At 48.0% G+C, this 19,254-nt stretch overlaps 1 protein-coding gene across 2 annotated transcripts in view; it reads left to right on the forward strand.

Moving 5' to 3' along the window:
* The window catches only part of slc2a9l2 (solute carrier family 2 member 9, like 2), an 836,356-nt gene that overhangs the window by 406,786 nt on the left and 410,316 nt on the right, over positions 1-19,254 (forward strand). The gene's annotated exons all lie outside the window — the stretch shown is intronic.

Here is a 19,254-nt window from a genome sequence, read left to right on the forward strand (position 1 = left end):
CTCCAACCACCATCGGACCTCCCACCGCCATCGGACCCTCCAATCACCATCGGACCCTCCAACCACCATCGGAACCTCCAACCACCATCAGAGCCCCCACCACCATCAGACCCCCAACCACCATCGGACCCCCCGACCACCATCGGACCCTCGACCACCATCGGGCCCCCGACCATCATCGGACCCTCGACCACCATTGGACCCTCGACCACCATCAGACCCTCCAACCACCATCGGACCCCCAACCACCATCGGACCCTCCAACTACCATTGGACCCCCGACCATCATCAGATCCTCCAACCATCTTTGGCCCCCCCGACCACCACCGGACCCTCGACACCATCAGACCCTCCAACCACCATTGGACCCCCAACCACCAACGGACCCTCAACCACCATCAGACCCCCAACCACCATCGGACCCTCCAACTACCATTGGACCCCCGACCATCATCAGATCCTCCAACCATCTTTGGCCCCCCGACCACCACCGGACCCGCGACACCATCAGACCCTCCAACCACCATCGGACCCCCAACCACCATCGGACCTCCAACCACCATCGGACCCCACAACCACCATCGGACCCCCCAACCACCATCGGACCTCCAACCACCAACGGACCCTCAACCACCATCGGACCCTCAACCACCATTGGACCCCCCAACCACCATCGGACTCACCCGACCACCATCGGACCTTCGAGCACCATCTGACCCCCGAACACCATCGGACCTGATGTAAGAAAACTACTAGGCACTTGGTCTGAGTATTAAACAAGGCTTTAATCAATGGTTCCACAACATGGAGGTCCAGTTGTCCTTCACTAGTTCCTGTTTACAAAATGTCCTGAGCAAGCTGGGCCCGTGCCCGAGTATTTATACTCTCCCTGGACACTGCCACCAGCAGGCCGCCCAGTATTTCATAAGTCATTTCTACATGAATGGCAAGATTCATGTCATTCTTCCCGCCTGAAAAATTTCAAGTCCAGCGGCTTCTTTCTACCGAATTAGTCAAACTAAGAATAGACGCAGTCGTTTGGATCTCCATCGGTGGCTGGAAGGCACGTCTCCTCGGACCGTGTTCTGGTCCCTGGGTCGCTTAGTTCATACCAGCGGGCTGGCAGAGTCCGTGTTGCCTTGATCGACCTGAGGGGGACTGGGGAGATCTTGGCTCCGGGTGCGTTTGGATCCCTGTTAGTGGCCAGAACACACGTCTCCTCGGACCGTGTTTTGGTCTCTGGGTCGCTTAGTTCATACCGGCAGGCTGGCAGAGTCGGTGTCATCTTGATCGACCTGAGGGGGACTGGGGAGATCGTGGCTCATGGTGCGGGCCCCCACAGGCGCAGAGCTGGCTTCAACCTGCCCAGTAGTTGGTGACTGACCGGCGTCCTGGCTTCGGGTGGCCATCCCGCGGGGAGCGCTCTGTTCCCCGGGTTGACCCGGCGGAATAGCTGACAGATCCCTTGATGTCCCGGGTAGGGCGTCATCCTCAGAGGAGCGCAGGGTATTGGCGTCGTTAATATGGATCCCACCATCGATTGGGTCCGTGGGACCGGTTGGGCAGGGAGCCAGATCCCGAAGTGACACTGCGGATTTCCAGCCATCAGGGTACCGCACGTATGCGTCCGTGGAATTGACATCCGTCAGTTCCACTTCGTCGATGAGGGGATCACTCTTAGAGGATCGGACGAATCTTCGGAGCAGCACTGGGCCAGGAGCTGCCAACCATGATGGTAGGGACGTCCCATGAGTGGAACGACACTGGAACTCGAAGAATCGTTCATGAGGAGGAACATTGGTGGATGTAGAAAGAAGAGACCTGATGGAATGCAATGCGTCAGGGAGCATAGTTTCCCACTGCTGGTCTGATAGGTTGTGTGACCTCAGTGTGTGACCTCAGTGCAAGACGAACAGCGTTCCAAATGATAGCGTTGTATCTCTCAACCTGTCCGCTTCCAATAGGATGATACAGTGTCGTTCTACTTGTGGCGATTCCCCGTTGGGAAAGATAACTTTTGAGTTCGCTTGACATGAAGAAGGGACCCCGATCAGAGTGGATGAAATTGGCCATACCGCAAAGGGAAAAGACCTGATCGAGGCATTTGATCACTGTGGAAGTAAGCATATTGGGATAGGGGAAAGCAAAGGGAAAGCGTGAGTATTCATCCATCATAGTAAGCAAGTAGGAGTTTTGCGTTGAGGAAGGCAGTGGCCCTTTAAAGTCAATGCTGAGTCACTGCATAGGCTGTGTAGCGTGCATGAGCGAGCCATCCGATGGACGGAAGAATTGCGGTTTTAATTCCGTGCAAATTCTACAAGTGGAGCATGTTTTTCTCACGTCTTCTGTAGAAAATGGGAGATTTTTAGATCGCACAAAGTGTAACATACGGGTAACGCCAGGATGGCTAAAGTCAGTATGAAGATCCGCAAGAGTCGAAGTTGACATGCGTGAGGATATCTGGGGCCATATTCTCTTTGCCGGGTCGATAATGTATGGTGTAGCCAAAGACGGCCAATTCCATCCTCCAGAGCTGTATTTTGTTATTCTTGATCTTAGTGCGTTTCCGGTTATCCAGCATAAAGGCCACGGAGCGCTGATCGGTTATAAGCGTGAAATGGCGACGAGCGAGAAAATGACTCCATTTACGTACTGCTTTAATGATAGCCATAGCCTCCTTCTCGACAGGAGGATATTGGAACTCGCTACCCTGCAAAGTTCTGGACAGAAATGCAACGGGTCGACCACCTTGATTCAAGGTAGCTGAGATCGCCACATCCGATGCATCGCACTCGACCACAAAAGGGTGATTTTCATCAATGGAATGAAGCGTGGCTTTTTCCAGTTGTCGCTTGAGGAGGTTGAAAGCTGAAATAGCTGTTGCCTCCAGCGGAAATGACTTCGCGTGAAGCAGGGGCTGGATCTTGTTGGAAAAGTGGGGTATCCACTTCGCATAATAGGCGAACATGCCGAGGGCCCGATGAAGAGAGCCGTGATTCGTAGGAGGAGGGAGCTCCTGAAGCGGACGAAGTCACTCTGGATCATATTTGATGACACCATTGCCCACCCAGTAGCCAAGGATGTTGACTGATGGTACTGATTTCACAGATTTGGACTCATTTAAGGTTAAGTTGCGATGACGGAGAACATCAAGAAATTTCTGGAAGTTGGCATCATGCTCCTTCTGGTCATGACCAGCAATGGTGATATTATCCAGATATGGAAAAGTGTCCATTAAGTTCTCCTGTTTGACTAGGCTATCCATTGCCCGTTGGAAGATGGCCACCCCATTGGTGACCCCAAATGGAAGGCGACGAAACTGGTAAAGCTGACCATTGGCCTCAAAGGCCGTATACTTCTTGTCAGAGTCCTTTAACGGTACTTGATAGTATGCGCTCTTTAAGTCAAAAGTTGAAAATACCTTGTAGTTGGCAAGGTTATTGACCATGTCATCGATGCATGGTAGTGGGTAGACATCCAGGTCGGTATACTGGTTAATAGTTTGCGAGTAATCGATGCAAAGACATTTCTTGTGTTGCTTCAGAGGATTTTTAACAACGACGACTTGAGCCCGCCAGGAAGATGAACATGGCTCAATGATACCATCAGCCAGAAGGCAAGAGATCTCTGCCTCGATAAAGGATAGATCATCTTGACTGAAACGTCGTGATTTAGTGACTATGGGCTTACATCGGGGGGAAAGATTGGCAAACAAGGAGGGCTCGTCGAGCGAAGCCGCCGAAAGCGCACAAAATAGTACTTTGGAAATAGTAAGCTCCGGCTTTGACCCTCCAAACTCAAAAGTGAGTCTTTTGTGTTGTTTCTGGAAATCCTGTCCCAGGAGCACATCACTGCATAGGTTCTTGAGCACCCCGAGCTAGGTGGAGAAATAAGTGCGGCCATTGAGAATAAGGTCGACAAGACAAAAGCCGGAAGAGTTGGTGGTCAGTGTCGTCAGAGCCATTGCAATTTCCCTGTCTGAGGGGTAAATACGCAGTTTTAACTTACTGACAGCCTGCTCGCTGATGAAGCTGTCAGAGCTGCATGAGTTGATTAGTGCACTCAAAATGTGTCCATTTACCGAAACCTTTGTGGCTGCATGGGACAAGCTTTGGGGAAAACAGCTGTGATGGGAGGAGGAGCAGTTTTACCCTTGACAATTGTAACCTTAGTAGTGGCTCTTGGGGGAGGAGCAGTTTTAAAGATAGCAGCTCTAACCTTAGTAGTGGCTCTTGGGGGAGGAGCAGTTTTAAAGATAGCAGCTCTAACCTTAGTAGTGGCTCTTGGGGGAGGAGCAGTTTTATAGATAGCAGCTGCAAAACTAACAGAAGCTCTCGACCGGTATACCTTAGAAAAGTGACCTTTCTTACTAACAGAGGCTCTTGACTGACACACCTTAGAAAAGTGACCTTTCTTACTGCAATGACTGCAGGTTGCATTATGAGCAGGACAAAATTTCCAATACTGGAATGCACCTCCACAGAAGAAACACTTCCTTCCAGATTGCCAAGATGCCGCTAGGGCAGGGTTGTCATCAGTGAGGGCTTCTAGGGTAAGGTCATCATTGGCTAGGATAGAGTAGTCATCAGTGAGGGCTTCCACCCGATGCCCATTGGAGGAGTCACCAAAAGTGATAGCAGCAGTCCGTGCATGCGGCAAAAGATAGGCATCTGCATTTTTTTTTGCTAAGTCCAGAGAATATGCCTGGTCATGGGCAGCTTGTAACTTGAGGGTTTAATTCTCCAACAGACGCTGGCGTATGAAAGGAGAAGCATTTCCGTTAATAAAAGAATCACGAATTAACTCCTCCTGGTACTGCTCAGCTGAGACAGCTTTGAGATTACAATCCTTGCTGAGCCTGCAAAGCTTTTGAAGAAATTCGTCAAGTGATACCCTGGGTTGTTGTTGAGTTGTGGCCAGTAGATGCCGAGCAAAAATTTTGTTTGGGGCCTTAACATATAGTTGCTGTAGTATTTGGATAGTGGAGTCATAGTCTACACTGTCTTCGATATAGTCAAACACATGAGGGGATACATAATTGGCAAGTATCTCTAACTTATCAGGAACATTCTCACCACACACTCTGAGGAAGTTGCTGAAGGTACGATACCAGTGTTTCCATACCTTAGCAGTTGTAGGTGAATTCGGGTCCAGGTCAAGACAGGCGGGTCGGAGTAGTTTCTCCATGATGGATTGATTACTACCTTTGGTTCCCTTCTTCCATTTGAGTCGTAGCTGTCTGTTCCCAAAACCACTCAGAGCGTGGAACAGCAAACAGTTGATTAAATTGACGTAAGAAAACTACAAGGCACTTTGCCAGAGTATGAAACAAGGCTTTAATCAACTGTTTCACAACATGGAGGTCTAGTTGTCCTTCACTAGTTCCTGTTTACAAAATGTCCTGAGCAAGCTGGGCCTGTGCCAGGGTATTTATACTCTCCCTGGACAGCGCCACCAGCAGGCCGCCCAGTATTATTTCATAAGTCATTTCTACATGAATGGCAAGATTCATGTCAGGACCCTCCAACCACTATCGGACCCTCCAACTACCATCGGACCCTCCAACCACCATCGGATTCACCCGACCACCATCGGACCCTCGAGCACCATCGGACCCCTGACCACCATCAGACTCACCCGACCGCCATCGGATCCTCGAGCACCATCGGGCCCCCGACCACCATCGGACCCCCAACCACCATCGGACCCCCAACCACCATCGGACCCTCCAACCATCATCGGACCCCCCGACCACCATCGGACCCTCCAACCATCATCGGACCCCTGACCACCATCGGACCCTTGACCACCATCGGACCCTCCAACCACCATCGGACCCTCGAGCACCATCGGACCCCTGACCACCATCAGACTCACCCGACCGCCATCGGATCCTCGAGCACCATCGGACCCCCGACCACCATCGGACCCCCAACCACCATCGGACCCTCCAACCACCATCGGACCCCCCGACCACCATCGGACCCTCCAACCATCATCGGACCCCTGACCACCATCGGACCCCCAACCACCATCGGACCCTCCAACCACCATCGGACCCCCCGACCACCATCAGACTCGCCCAACCACCATCGGACCCTCGAGCACCATCGGACCCCCGACCACCATCGGACCCTGACCACCATTGGACCCTCGACCGCCATCGGACCCCCGACCACCATCAGACCCTTCAACCACCATTGGCCCTCCGACCACCATCGGACCCTCCAACCACCATTGGACCCTCGAGCACCATCGGACCCTTGACCACCATCGGACCCTCCAACCACCATCGGACCCCCAACCACCATCGGACCCTCCAACCACCATTGGACCCTCTCACCACCATCGGACCCTCTCACCACCATCGGACCCTCTAACCAGCATCGGACCCTCGAGCACCATCGGACCCTTGACCACCATCGGACCCTTGACCACCATCGGACCCTCCAACCACCATCGGACCCCCAACCACCATCGGACCCCCAACCACCATCGGACCCCCGACCACCATCGGACCCTCCAACCACCATCGGACCCTCTCACCACCATCGGACCCTCTCACCACCATCGGACCCTCCAACCACCATTGGACCCTCGAGCACCATCGGACCCTTGACCACCATCGGACCCTCCAACCACCATCGGACCCCCAACCACCATCGGACCCCCGACCACCATCGGACCCCCGACCACCATCGGACCCTCCAACCACCATCGGACCCTCTTACCACCATCGGACCCTCTCACCACCATCGGACCCTCTCACCAGCATCGGACCCTCGAGCACCATCGGACCCTTGACCACCATCGGACCCTCCAACCACCATCGGACCCCCAACCACCATCGGACCCCCGACCACCATCGGACCCCCGACCACCATCGAACCCTCCAACCACCATAGGACCCTCTCACCACCATCGGACCCTCTAACCAGCATCGGACCCTCGAGCACCATCGGATCCTTGACCACCATCGGACCCTCCAACCACCATCGGACTCGTCCGACCACCATCGGACCCCCGACCACCATCAGACCCTTCAACCACCATTGGCCCTCCGACCACCATCGGACCCCCGAGCACCATCGGACCCCCCCCCCCCGCCGTGCGATTGGGCCCCCTCCCCCACAATCTCTAATTACCCCACTAGACCTACCTGCTCTCCTCAGCTGTGACCTTGTGCGACAGTCTTCCCGCCCGTCAGGCCTCCTCCAGCCTATCAATCAGGCTGTCTGTGGGCAGGAAACCGACAGAAAAAAATTTAAAGGAGCCCCGCAGTTAAAAACTGCAGGACATTCGGGAAACCTGTTCCTCCAGGTTTCCTGACCTCAAATCAGCAGTCCACCCCACGCACGGAACATGTTTCCGAGCTAAATTCCAATCATCGAAACTTACACCACAGAAAGGCTTGAGTCTTGAGTCTTACCTTGATGGACATTTTCTTGTCTTGGATCTATTTCGCGGCAGTTTTGCATAGTGCGGTCGGCACTGTGTGTGACTCACATAGCCTGGGGTTAAAATTGCAAAGGGGTCCAAATTGCATCATCAAACCCAACCTTTGAATATTTATGAGCCTGTGGCTAGCCTCGCACGCCTCCCAAGACCCAGGAGTAAAATAGTGTCTGGCGGGAGTGCGGTGTGAATGGGGAGGTAAATAGTCTGCCTCTATTTTAACCCCCTTGTACATATCGGTCTCATCGGGGGCAGGACAGGGGGTGGGGAAGGGGGCTTAAAACCAGGGCTTTAAAAATGTGCAGGATATTTTATAAATGTTTAGAAAAAGTAATACTTTGAGGGTTATAGAGTCCAAGGACTTAATTTGCTCTCAAGCCCACGCTCTACATCTCTTTTTGACTTTGTCATCTTTCCATTTTATTTTTGTGCTCATGCAGTGTGTAGTTTTACTCATTTCTGATTCATTGAACAATTCTTCATATCTTATTTTCCCTTGGTTGATATTTCATCCAGCTGACAATGTGCTTATTCAAGCACGGACTTTCATTTAATCATTTTACTCCTGTTTGGGACATTATTTGGTTCAGAGCCTATCCAACTCTACTTAAATATTTCTCAGTGCTGCCAACTGCCTGCCAACTTTTCTGCCCAATTAAGTTGACATGGGTTCCCATACATCCCTCTAGAATTTGCACTTTTCTTTGTTTTTGACTTCATTTCTGACTCTAAACCTATATATGTTATCAAAAACAACAAAATGTTCTCCTACTTTCAGGTCACTTACATGTCTTGGTTCATGATCCAGAACCAGGCCTAGTACTATATCTTTCCATGTTGGATTTATAACATACTGAGGGTCAGTGTGACTTTGGTGATAGTGTAAAGTGGACAATGTCGCACGTTATACATATCTCTCCCAATTTTCATTTACATTGAAGTCAATAGAGATGAAAATCGAGAGAGATGTATAATGGTGGCTGATTCAATATTGCCCGCTTTCCACTATCAGCCAAAACCAAAATGATCCCTGCTAACGTAGAAAACATTGCTGAATACATTCTATAAACATCTTCCCGTTTTCAATGCTATCATTAGATTTATCCCAGTCTGAATTCTTAAGCGTTTGTTTGGTTCAGTTGATAGCACTCTCATTTCTGAGTCAGAAGGTTGTGTGTTCATAATCTAGGCTGATGCTCAGTGCACTACTAAAGAAAGGCTTCATTGTTACAGGTGCTGTCTTTCAGATAAGATACTAAATGTCTGCCTCTCCATATTAATGTAAAAAATCCCATGGTACTATTTGAAGAAGAAGGAGTTCTCCTGGTGCTTTGAGTGACATTCTTCTTACACCAGCACCACCAAAATAGATTATTTAGCTATTTATCTTATATGTGGTTTGTGGGATCTTCCTATGTGCAATTTGGCTGTCCTTATTTGGATGTGAAGCGCTTAGGGATGTCCTGAGGCTTTGATAAGATCCCATATCAACGTAAGTTCTTTCTTTTTTAAATTACCCTAAATTACAGCGCTATTACTTTTGCTAACTTCTGTGACTAAAGTGGACCCAAAAACCTGTGGGCCTTTGATCCTGATACCAATGCCAGCATCTGCCCACTGATGACCTCCGGTGCAAAGGTTTGTAGGGTCAAGGGAAGGTCACCTAATTTAAATATTCCCAGCAGGCTCCTGCACCACTAGGGAGTCATTCTTGGGCATGCACTTGCCCTGCCCCCGCCCCCACAGAAACATTCTTGAAGAAAGCCCATTATCCCCTTTTATAAGGAGGCCAAAAAAAATGCCTTAAATTTTCAAATTCTTCAGGCCTGGACCCCCAGGTGGGCTTTCTTTGTGCCATTGGACAGGCTGGTATACCTGCAGCCACCTATCTGCCCACCAATGTTCTACCAGGCCTGGTTTATGTGAACTTTGGGCCTGGAAGTCCCTGACCTTGGCTATACCCCTCTCTCACTGTTGGCCATGTTTGAAGCTGGTAGAGGATCTGGCCCTCAAGCTCCTGTAGAAACTGCCAGGGAAGGCCGGGACTTAACATTTGCGACCCTTCCACTGGATTCCCACCAGAATTGTTGCGGGAGCATGCTGGAAGGGCCACAGATTTTCTGCCCCAGATCACCCCTATTTCTTTCTTAATATTTGAATATCTATACTGGATTCCCAATATTGTTTCACACCCCTAATTATTTATCAGTCCATTCAGGAAGACTCTGAACATCACCTTTGATAATATTGCTTCTTTCTAATACTGTAACTGTGTCCATGCTTAGTAATGCCAGCCCCACATCCATTTTTTTACTTTATCTCTTCTGAAAATTTTATATCCAGGCAGGCTTAATTTTCATTAATACAAAAGCAAAATACTGCGGATGCTGGAAATCTGAAATAAAAACAGAAAATGCTGGAAATACTCAGCAGGTCAGGCAGCATCTGTGGAGAGAGAAACAGAGTTAATGTTTCAGGTCGATGACCCTTCGTCAGAACTGGAAAAAAACCTGTTACATCTCCAACTTTTTCCAGTTCTGACGAAGGGTCATCGACCTGAAACATTAACTCTTTTCTCTCCACAGACGCTGCCTGTCCTGCTGAGTATTTCCAGCATTTTTTGTTTTTATTTTAGTTTTCATTAACTTGCTGAACCCAAGGGTCAAAGGTCTGATTATGAGGCTCCTCCTGGCCCACAAAGGAAAGTAAAACCTTACTTTGAATGGCTTCTTCTGCTCCCGAGCTGCTGCTCTTCTCACTTGACTTTACCTGGCTGGAAAGCAACAGTAGCTTCCCTGCTCAGGTCAGAGTTAAAATTGTGGTCAGGGCCCATTGAGCTCATCGGACCCTGATCTGCATATTTAAAGAAGGACCCTGCGAGCTTCAGGTGGGTGCCTTTGCCATCTGCTCAGAAGAACTGGTTAAAATTGAAGATGGTGGGATCTAGCCAGGACATGGCGAGTAGAGTTAAAATCAGCACCATAGTTTTTAAAAAGGGCAAATTAAAGCAACATGATTCTTCTAGTGGGAACGACAGAAACAGCCACTTGGAACACACTCATAATAATATCCAAACAATAATAAATTAGCAAATTTTCAAAAGGGACATGACTGACCTGCTTGACTGTAAAAAGTCATATGATGTAATGTACCGAGACTCCCAAAAGGCATTTGACACAGTTCCACACAAAAAGACTATTACAGGAAACTTTGTGCTATCCGGAGGTGAGCTATCCGGCAATCTGGAGCCACCGGCAAAAATCAGCAGCCGTTTTTTATTCTTTTAGTTTGTTTTTTTTGCTTTGTTTGAACAGTCAAGCTGTGCAAGGTCTGTAGCTATAGCAACAGCTTCATATACAGAGCTTGCAGGCCACACCCGAGTGTTTAGAAGCTGTTGCTAAGCAACAGTGTTTGTTGTCAAATACGGAGATAAGAATCTCCGTATCTCTCAACATTAACTCTGGAGAGTACGGCAGTTTTGAGGCAACGGCAGCAGCTCAGTCCCGTGGGTGCCAGATAGCACAAAGTTTCCTGTAAATAAACATAAAGGTGTCGAGATTCAGGGTTAATCTTGGATATAGATAAGAAATTGGCTGAAGGGTAGAAAATAGCCGGTATTTATTAGAGGACTTATGTCTGGGTGCAGTAAAGTACTGAGAGGTTATCTCAAGGCTCGTTATTGGGGAACTTTTGTTTCTAATTGACATCACTGACTTGGATTCAGACAGCGAATACAAATTGTTCAAATTTGCAGATGATACCAAATTAGGAGGGGCAGTGGATTCAGAGGAGATGAGAGAGAAATAACAAAATGAGTTGGACAGAATATGGAAGTCACCAGAACAATAGCAGATTAAATTTAATATGAACAAATGTAAAATATTGCAGAGGAGAAGGAAACACGGGTAACACTCATACTCCATGAATGGTGTTGGAATAGCCACGGTAGATGTTGAAAGAGACTTAGGAGTCTTAATAGATAAACATTCAAGATGTCCAAATACTGCAGCAGCAATCAACAGAGCCAATACAATGCTGGGCCATAGAGAAAAATAGTCGCGTACAAGTTAGAGGAGGTTATAATCAAACTGTATAGTACTCTGTTCAGACCATACCTTCCGTACTGTGTGCAGTTCTTATTACTAGGACACAGGGAAGCATTCAAATGCTGAAGGAAGTACAAGGAAGAGCCAAAAGGATGAACCCAAGTGTCAAATGTCTGAGTTATGGGGAAAGACGGGAGAAACTTGGGCCTATAAATTTGGCTGAGCAGCTCCCGTTTTTCGGATGCTACCCAGCCTACGAAGCAGGAATTGTGGCGCCCGCCATATTGGATAAGGTAGATGCACTGGTGGCGGGAGCGCAGGCCAGGAACATTTAAATATATTCATTTCAAGGTCCTGCTCATCTTGCAGGACCCGTTTTGGAATTTCGAATGCTCTAGTGCTTTATTCGCCACATGCTGAACTTGCACAGCACAGTGTGGTGCTACCGGCAGAAAGGTCCCCATTCTTACCTGAATGTGGAGCTGGGAGGAGCAGGAGTGTTTGCAACCTTGGCATCCTATTTGACCCTGAGCTGACCTGCTGAACCCATATCCTCTCCATCACAAAGTCTGCCTACTTCCACCTCCGTAATATCAGCCATCTCTGCCTCTGCCTTAGCTCATCTGCTGCTGAAACCCTCATTCATGCTTTTATTGGCCCTGAAATTAGGATCGGGAGCTTGCCGCGCGTGCAAGCCCCTGATCTGCACTCACCCTGCACGCTGACATCTGAAGCCCGGGCCTGCTTGCATTTCCTGCCACTGGCCCGGTTCAGATGTCGGCGCGATGTGCTTACCTGATCCAGCGGCGTAGTTAGTGCGATGTGCCAGCTGGGATCAGGTGAGCACTGTGCAGCCAATCAGGGGAGGGGAAACTCATTCATGAGTTTGACAGAAAGAGCTGTCAAACTCATGAAAACCCCTGGCCCCAAAACACTACTTAAACCTGAAAGAAAATTTTAAAAAACATTGCACTACTTAAATGAACAATAAAGAACTCTGAAAAACTATTTTAAACAATAATTTAAAAATTTGAATTTTTTTTTTTTAAATCGGGGCTAAAACTAAACTTACCTTACTGTAAATTCTTTAAAAATAACAAACCTGTGGAAAAAAAAATTCTCAATTGTACTAAAAGCCCACTTACCTGAAAAACTAAGTACTTATGTGTGGTTTTTCTATGCGTAAAAACCGGAGGCCTTTACACACGCGCAACTCTGAAAAAAAAAAGGAATTTCACTGCGCACGCGCTGCCTGTGCAGTCGCGCGCGTTCTGCCTCTTAACCCCTTGGGTCAGAGGACAGGAAATGCCGGTTTTCAGCGCATGCGCTGTGCATGCTGAAAACCGGCAATTCCTCCGGGCACACGCGAGTACCCCGTCCTTACTCACGCGTTGTGCCCGGAATTACTGGGCCATTACCTTCAGACTTGACTATTTCAATGTTCTCCTGGCTGGCCTCCCATCTTTCACCCACCATAAACCTGACCTCATCCAAAACTCTGACTGAACCTAGTCCCATTCACCCATCACCCCTGTGCTTGTTGACCTACATAATAACATAAGAAATAGGAGTAGGAATAGGCCACTTGGCCCCTCGAGCCTGCTTCGCCACTCAATAAGATCATGGCTGATCTTGGGCTCAAAGCCACTTCCCTGCCCGCTCCCCATAACTCTTCACTCCCTTATCTTACAAAATTGGCTTCTGGTTCACCAACAACTTAGCACAGATTTTCCGTTCCCCATGATGATGTAAGCACAGCGTACGCCATTGTAATCCTTGTAAAAGGACCCGCAAGTTCCAGGTTTCTGCCTGTGCTGCACATGCGCGAGAACCCGGAACTTGCGATATGTCAAGGTTCGCCAGATCTACCGCATCGACCCAGAAATCACTTTCGCTGGCTCAGCAAATGCTCACAAAACTCTTATGCCTGGTAAAAGCAGGCATTGGGCCTGCTTTCACCAGCGTAAGAGTTAATATAAATGTTAAATAAAAAAATAAAAAATCATACACAAACATTTAAAATTGTTTATTTAAATTTTGGCCCAGATTAAAACTTTAAAAACTACTTTTCAAAAAATGTAAATTTATTATAAATGCTTCATTAAAGGGACTTTTAATTAAATTTGAAAATGGGAACATTTATTTTTATTCCAATTGTGTAAATTATTTAATTATTTGGGGATTCCTCATATGCTTATGGAAATCCGTTCATAAATGGAATCCCCATAAGCATGATGAGGAATCCTCCTTTCAGATAGGAGGACCTGGTCTATGCGATCCCAGGGACGCTTCCAAACCGCCTGCGTCCCTGTGATCCGTGGGCCTTTACGCAGGCGTATGCCTACAGGCCCAGGACCTGAATTCTCCGAAGCTTGGGAGCCAGCAGGTAGGTGCGGATTTTTTATCAGGTCGGAGGCGTACTCCGGAGGTATGCCTCTGACCACAAATTCCGGCCGCTTGATTTTAAAGTTCTCATACTTGAAATCAAATCCCTCCATGGCTACGCTCCTCCCTATCTCTGTAACCTCCTCCAGCCTTACAACTCTCCGAGAACTCTGCATTCCTCCAACTCTGGACAATTGTGCATCCTCGACTTCCTTTGTCCCACCATTGACAGTCATACGTTCAGCCGTCTAGACCCTACACTCTGCAATTCCCTCCCTAATCCTCTCTCCTCCTTTAAGACAATCCTTAAAACTTACCTGTTTGACCAAGCTTTTAGTCACCTGTCCTACTATGTCCTTCCATGGTTTATTGTCAATTTTTGTTTGATTATAGGGCTACGAAGCGCCATGGGATGTTTTACTACCTTAAAGGCGCTATGTAAATGCAAGTTGTTGTTGTATTGGGCCTAATGCGAGGGGCCACTAGAAAAATCGTCCAACCCAATTTCGGGTTGAACGTCTTACAGGCATCCTTGGGGGACAGAATGTTGGTCCCCGAAAATAGGCATCATTGCACCCATTTTACGTCGGTCCAATTTCTACCCGTAGGTGCTTTGTGTAAAAGCAGTGGTTTCCAGCAATACAAGGACTAACTTGTGAGAAAGAAATCCCCAGATAAAAATGAAGCAGACATATATTACACAGACAAGAGGGTGATTTCTAATCTAACACTTAATGCAATTACAGGGTTAAACTGAAGGGTATAAAATGCTGAAGCTTCAATCTCCTGCCTTATAATCCAAATCATATGTCATGAATAGTTATAATCTGTTCATTGTTCCCTTCATGACTTCGCCATTCAAAATATGGTGGCATAGTGGTTAGCACTGTTGCCTCACAGCGCCAGGGACCCGGGTTCAAATCTGGCCTCGGGCGACTGTCTGTGTGGAGTTTGCACATTCTCCCTGTGTCTGCGTGGGTTTCCTCCGGGTGCTCCGGTTTCCTCCCACAGTCCAAAGATGTGCAGGTTAGGTTGATTTGGCTATGATAAATTGACCCTTAGTGTTAGGGGATTAAATACGTGGGGTTACGTGGATAGGGTGGGATATGTGTCGGTGCAGGCTCGATGGGCCGAAATGGCCTCTATCTGCACTGTAGATTCTGTGATTCTGTGAGAGGAGGGTAGAATGGGTGAGCATTACTCCCTTGGGATTAATTCAATTTCCTCAAGGAGATCTTGCAAGTATAAGTCAGAAAAAATCCATTTTCTTCTTCTGTGTCTAGGTGGCACGTTCTGTTGCCTTGTCGGGCTGTGTGCGCCAGAGAGTCTTGCGTGAAAGACATGCTTGAAAAGTATTGTAAAAAGATTGATGAATCTTTAATCGCAGGACAATATCTGAGAGATAAGTGACAAGTCTGCAACACATTGCAGCCAGATTCTGATGACCTGCACTATGCTCTGGCGACAGTGACAGTCCAGGTGATTGCTGCAGCATCAAGACACCAGTCTAAGGATATTGCTGCCTTCTGGAGTGGCAGCTCATAGTGTGGCAATAGATGCTTTCTGAATGTCAATGGTGCAGGATTAGCAAGAGCTTATTGGGACTATTTGCTCTGTGATGACACTGGCTGGTACAACTGCTGAGCCTGTGCCCTGCACCAGTGGGCTGCAAGGAGTGGGCACAGATGTCATTCTCTCTTCGGAGAGTGGCAGTGAGCCTGTTTCCTTCAGGCCTTATTGAGTGCCTTCACATGAGGGAGATCCAGACTTGGCTCCTTGCCACTGCAATAAAAAAGCTGCCAAAAGCTGGACCCTCAGGGACAGAATTTAATCTGAGGTTAGAGTCATCTCAGGTCTCTAAGCCTCCAAAGGAACCATTCCAGCCACCCTCATCTCACTCAGGGAAAACCTCGTCGGATGAGAACAAGTGAGTTATCTGTCACAAAGGGGAGTCAAGGTGTTAAGAATTAGTTGTAGATAGGGAGAATGGATTTTTGTGGTACTTTCTGCGGTTTTAAAATTAGAGTTGTGGCGGCCCAGAGGGGATGTCATACCTGCCCCTGAGAAACCCTCACTGTGGGTGGGGGTGGGGAAGTCAAAATTTCCCAGTGGTCCTAGACGCTCAGAAGCGGTGAGGAGCCACTTGAAGGCTGTGCTGGTAGAATGCCAAAAAATACTGCTCCAAAAATTGCTAATCAAACTGTCCACACTCTTAAGGCTCACAAAACTCTTCCCTTTCACCAATCTCAGCTGATCCTGGCAACAGCTGCTCCTTAAATTTCTCATTCTAACTGAGCCAAGTGTGATGCAAGTGTAAAACCAGGAAAATTAGACCACGGCTAGGCCCTTATTTACATATATCACTCGGGGCTTAGCAAGTGGTTTGAAGGTAAACCTAAAAATGGCAAGGGAATTCGAGATCGGTTTTGGGGATGGAAAACTGGTGAAATTGGCTTTCGCCCCATTTGCTGGCAAAAAAAAACGTCATGCAATGAAAGGACACAGATAATGGCATGGAAATTTGGGGCCAACCTCTTTAGAATTCAGTTTCTGTGTACATTTCCTGACTGGTTGATATTATTGCAGACTACGGGAAACTTTGTGCTATCCGGCACCGACGGGACCGAGCTGTTGCCGTTCCCTCAAAACTGCCGGACACTCCAGCGCTAATGTTGAAAGATACGGAAGCTTCTGAGCTCCGTATCTATCAACAAACCCTATTGCTTAGCAACAGCTTCTAAACAGTCCAAGCGTCTCTGTAGCTTAGCAACAGCTTCAGCAGACCTTGCAGAGCTTGACTGTTGAGGAAAAAAGCAACGAGAAAAAAAACTTAATGAAAATGGCACCTGATTTTTGCCGGTGGCGCGAGCATTCCGGACAGTTAGCCTCCGGATAACACAAAGTTTCCTGTAATTGGAATTTATCCCAACAATAGAGCTTAAGTCTGACTGACTATTTAGTGCAAGATTGCAGAATTTAGTTAAAGTATAAAATGTTATATGTTCAGAAATTGCAGCAATGGTTTTAAGGCTCATGGGGGGAAAAATTGGGTCGCGCCCATTTTGGGGCGCTAATGTCACCGGGGGGGCTAATTTTAGCGCCCCTCTGCCATAAATTCAGTAGTAGCGCCCCAAGCAGGAGGTGGGGCGCTACTGGAAAGCGCTCCACCTCCTGCTTGGGGCGCTATTACTGAATTTCACGCCGCTACGTTCAGCCACGCCACGAGCGTTGGCACGTAGCGCTGCATCATTGCAGGCCTCCTCCCCTGATTAAAGGGGAGGGGCCTAGCGCTGCGTGCACTGGGGCCCTGCTGGACCACTGGGGAGCGGGGTGCTGTGAAAACAGCCCGGCACTCAAGAGGAGTGCCAGGCTGAGCGATCATGGCCGGCACCCCGCATACAAAAGTGAAAGGGGGCAGGTGCTGGCAGTCGGCCAAAATCAAACTGGCCGCCCGACACCTGCCCTTTAAGTAGCGTCACCGCCACTGCAAAAGCGCCCCCTGATCCTGTCGGACATATCGTCCGGCGATAGGTCAGGGGGGCGCAAGGGAATTTTGCGGCCGGGGCGCAAGCGGGGCGCTGTGCACAGCGATGACATCATCACAACCGCCGCCGCTAACCTCCCGCTGAATTTTATGGGAGGCGTTAGCAGCGCCGGACCCGGGCAAGTTTTCTTTTTGTGCTGAAAGCAAACTGATTTGTGTTTCCATGATCCTATCGAAATGTAAGTTAATATTTAGTGTGACATGGATTAAAGCATAATGCAAAGTGATGAAATTCAAGCAGAAATAATAGCAAAGGCAGTCATTTTCAATCCTTAATCTATTTACCCAGAAGTTTCCCTAAGCAATTGATTGTTGTATTGTTCAGATACTGGGCTCCTAATGGCTGGATTAATTGAAAGAAACAAATATTTTATTTGCCAGTATTTAAGCCTCGGAGCTTGTACAATAGAAGAAAGTAAGTGGACTTGTCAGGTTAGAAGTAAATCATTGTGTCAATTGAAATGTTTTATGTTTTTACCATTGATTTCTGTCCAATTGAAATTAGGTCCTAGTTTGGGTTAAATTGACTCTGAATGTGTTTGCTTCCTACTAGTTTACATGCAGTCAAGCCTTCTGTGGGCTACCAGTCTGTTCACAAAAATCAAATCATTAATATCACTGTTTTACCTGAGCTACTTTTGATATTGAGAAACAAAAGTAAAAGGTCAAGATCTATAGAGCAGGACATCATCCAGGATGAAAAAGATAGAGAAGGTAAATCAGGAAGTAATGGTTTTGTGATACCAAGGTCAACTTCTAAAAGCCTGAAGATTGCAGAAGAAAGGGAAGACTGAGGGAAGAAAGGAATTCCACAGTTCTGCAATCATGGGAGGAACAAACAGGAGTAGAATATGATGCTTTGAGTCTTGATTTCATCTTTATTTAAGGTGAAAGGCCATAGTGCAGGACACAGCCAAGGATGAACAGAGTAAAAGAGGAAGTGATTAGGTGACATCTAATGGAAGGTTCTTTGAAGACAAAGGGCTCGATTTTTAATAGCCCGGAGGAGGCAGGTTTGGAGGCATGTCAGCAGAAAAAATGGCTTCAGACACCCAACCCGTCTCTATCCCACCCCCACGCGATTTTCGTGAGTGTCTGTTCAGCTGCTCCCAAACTGACCCAACTCCAACCGGTGGGACAGGTAGTTAAGGCAGTTAAGAGCCTGTTAACTGCCTTGATAATCCTATTTTGACAGAGGTTTCCCATTTTTGTGCCTCTGGCTCCTGTTTCCCGTCTTGTCAGAAACAGTCCAGCTGCAAGGAGATGAGTTGGTGGAGGACATGATCTGTAGTCATTATTGGTGCAGAACTTTACAAGCACTCCTGTAACATGGCAGGCATTCAAATGCAACAACTTTGTTGTTGGAGGCTTGGGATAAGATTTTGCAAATCTACTGACCTTGTGACTGGTCAAGCTGACACACATCTGCTGTTTGAACTGATTGGAATAATTTCAGGCCACTTTGAGTGTGCGCTTGCAAGTTTCTTGCCTCAACTGAAATCTATAACAATGGGATGGGAACCATTTACATCCTCTCATCCTGGTCGTCAGATTCAGAGGAAGAGCAGCGTCGCTTAGTGCTGCCGGATGAACAAGTGGCTCAGCACACTGCCTCCTTGGAGGAAGATGAAGAGGACGAGGAAGAGGAGGAGGAGGGGGACGGGGAGTGATGCCTTGCGGGGCCAGATGTGGCCAATCCAGCAGCAGGCGACCACATTGCTGGCTGTCAGGCAAGGGATGCACTCATCCATGCCAGATTCACGTAAGCTTACGCTTCAACCACAGGTGGCTGGCACGTGGCGATGAATATAAGTCTGACATTCT

The sequence above is a fragment of the Somniosus microcephalus genome, chromosome 2, assembly GCF_052327205.1.
Source record: "Somniosus microcephalus isolate GS21.2 chromosome 2, FLI_Smic_1.0, whole genome shotgun sequence".
Lineage (NCBI taxonomy): Eukaryota > Metazoa > Chordata > Chondrichthyes > Squaliformes > Somniosidae > Somniosus > Somniosus microcephalus.